Raw genomic sequence first — 3,316 nt, 5'->3', positions numbered from 1 at the left:
CTGTCACTCCATCTCCTCCATCCCAATGTCCTGTCACTCCATCTCCTTCATCCTAGAGCCCTGTCACTCCATCTCCTTCATCCCAGAGCTGTGCCACTCCATCTCCTTCCCTTTCCTGGACACTTTGCTCTGGGTTTGATGGCCCTGATGTTCCTCCAGTTGGGCTCCCTGGAGACACTTCCAAAATAGAAACAAGTGGGGGGAAAAAAACCTTCTAACCTGCTTCTGATGGAATAAAGGACAGAAAAGTGATATATTGCTTTGTGTATTTTTCATATCATGTGCTCATGACACTGTTTTTTCCATGGGCTAAAAATACATCCCATAACTGTGGAATGGGTCCCGAGGTGCTGGTGGCTGAGTTGATGGATAAGCTCAGACCTGAGGAGCTCAGGCTTCCTTTGGTTTCTGTCTTCAGAGGAAGTGTCTGGTCCCTGCGATAAAATAAATCTAATTTTTGGCCTCAAAAAATAGAGGTGTTTCATAAAAGAAACCAGCCTCCTATAAAGATATTAGTGATCATGGAATGAGTCATGGAATCATGGAATGGTTTGGGTGGGAAGGGAAGTTAAGGATCATCTTGTTCCACCCCCTGCCATGGGCAGGGACACCTTCCACCAGCCCAGGTGGCTCCAACCTGGCCTTGGACACTTCCAGGGATCCAGGGGCAGCCACAGCTTCTCTGGGCAACCTGGGCCAGGGCCTCCCCACCCTCCCAGCCAGCAATTCCATCCCAATATCCCATCTCTCCCTGCCCTCTGGCAGTGGGAAGCCATTCTCTGTGTCCTGTCCCTCCATCCCTTGTCCCCAGTCCCTCTCCAGCTCTCCTGGAGCCCCTTTAGGCCCTGGAAGAGGCTCTCAGGACTCCCTGGATCCTTCTCTTGTCCAGGTGAACCCCCCCAGCTCTCCCAGCCTGTGTCCATGTTACAGAGGGAATAAATGACGTGTTCACCAACATCCCTTGGTCTCAGTTTAAGTCCAGAGAAGGAGGGAGGGGGGAAGATGGTGCTGCTAAAACCTTGCCTTGGAGCACGTGGGGAGGTTTGGGAGGGGACAAAGCCCAAACCTTAATGCCAAAAGGTCCCTGAACACTTCAAAAGAGTTTCTACCCCAACCACACAAGTGTCTGTGAAAGCCCTTTCCTGGCTCAGCTCTGGGACACCCCTGGGAGAAGTTTGGCTGCCAGGAACAGCTCATGGGGAGCTGCAGACAGTGAGGGTTTGGACAATAACTTCATCCCTTAATTACAGAGTTGACACTGCTGGTTTATCTTAAAGAATTGAAAGCCTGGCTGTCCCCTGGGGCTCCAGGAGCTGTGAGACATTCCCAGTCCTGGCTGGGATCAGTGGCAACAACCCATTCATGCACAAAGAGGGCTGGGAGGGAGGCAGGGCAGCACCTCTGATGATCCCTCTAATGAGCATTAATATGCTTGTGTTGAACAGGGGAGTCCAGCTGGACATGAAGATTTTTAGGGAGCACCCTTCCATTCAGGGCTGGGAGCCCCATTCCCAGCTTTGCTGCAGGATCCAGGATCACTCCATGGCTACTTTTTATGATATGATTATAAATATTAAGGCGAATCATGAAGCTGTAACTGGCTCTTAGAGTGAAGTTTGATTTTTTTTTTACCTGCAAATGAACTGCAGGATCTCATTTCCCTTATTAGAGCTGAACTGCTTTAAAAAAATCAATGTGAATTTTGCCTGAATGTGAGGTTGGAATAAACCTCCCTCCACCCACGTGTGTGTCTGAGCTGCCAAAGTGCACCTTGTCCTCACCCTCCAGACAGTGTTTGATCATTATTACCCGAAAGATGTGGAAAACAGACAATTAAAACTGTACAGCCATCCAGAGCAATTAGGCTGAGAGCACTCCCAGGGTTATCTGACAGCAATTACAGGTGCTGGAGTGGTTTTTAAGGAGTGTCTCCCGTCTGAAATATGGAATAAACCACTCCAGTGGGTGCTGGGGAGAGACTGAGGCAGCTCTTGATTCCTGTCCTGGAGGATTAGCAGCAGTTTTGGGGTGAGAGGGTGAAATCCATAACTGCAGTTCCTGCCAGGCTGAGAGGCAGCAGGGACAGCAGGAGGGCCAGGATGAGTCTGGTGGGTTTTTATTCCCAGGATTGCTCTGGCTCCAGGGTTTTCCAGCTCAGGGCTGTGTGGAGCAGTGGCCTCAGGCTCTGCAGCACACGGATTTAATTCCAGGCAAAGGCAGTAGTGCTCTGGCTGTGTAGGCAGCAATTAGGAATTCAGGCAGCCTGAGGTGAGGCCACTTCAACCTTGACTTCAGAAAAGTCAGATTTGAGCTTTTTTATTGCAGCACTCGAGGAGAATCACAAATATACCCTGAGGGAGCTGCTCTGGCTGGGGCTGAACAGACTTTCTGGGTGTTGTTCTCTCCAAACAGCTGGAGTGGGATGCCAGAGAATCCCAGGATGGTTTGGAAGGGACCTGGAAGATCATCTTGTTCCAACTCCCCTGCCATGGGCAGAGGGGTTCCTGGTAGGAATCCCACTGGGAGAGGTCCTGCTGCAAAGTCCTTCCCACCCCAGCAGTCACTGGGAATTGCAAGGGGCGGGGCTGTCTCAAAAATTGGAAATATTCCCTGTATGAGATCATGTTTTAGCAGGGCCTGGAGGGACAGGACACAGGGAATGGCTTCCCACTGCCAGAGGACAGGGTTAGATGGGATACTAGGAAGGAATTCCTGGCTGGGAGGGTGGCGAGACCCTGGCACAGGTTGGGCAGAGAAGCTGTGGCTGCCCCTGGATCCCTGGAAGTGTCCAAGGCCAGGTTGGACGGGGCTTGGAGCAACCTGGGATAGTGAAAGGCGTCCCTGCCCATGGCAGGGGGTTGGACCATCTGACCCTTAAAGGTCCCTTCCAACCCAAACTATTCCATGATTCTCCCATTCTATGATCTGACAGCAATGACTGGGAGGTGCTCAGCTCTCCCAGCTCACTCAGTTGTCCTCTCCTCCGGGAATTCCATGGATGGAAACATTCTGCAGAAGCAGGGATGCCCATCAATGAAAGGCCTCTGGAGTTCTGGTGGTGAAGGGAACACACTCAGCCATTCCAGCTGAACAAAAAAGGCACAAACACAGGGGAGCAGGGCAGGGGTTTGGACTGTGCATTCCAGCTCTGAGACTGTGAGCCCCCCTTTGGGTACCCACGCTGTTTGATCCCAAATGCACCCATTTCCTGGCCCCTCAGAGCCCCAGGGAGGCAGCTTTGTTTCCAGGAGCTGAGGGAGCTGGGCTTGTTGACCCCACAGACTCCCCTCAGCTTTCCAGGTGCTTTCCCAAAAAC

Source organism: Corapipo altera, unplaced genomic scaffold, assembly GCF_003945725.1.
Source record: "Corapipo altera isolate COAL_440 unplaced genomic scaffold, ASM394572v1 68, whole genome shotgun sequence".
NCBI classification, from domain to species: domain Eukaryota; kingdom Metazoa; phylum Chordata; class Aves; order Passeriformes; family Pipridae; genus Corapipo; species Corapipo altera.
The sequence above is the reverse complement of the archived record's forward strand: the minus strand, read 5'-3'. Positions refer to the sequence as shown.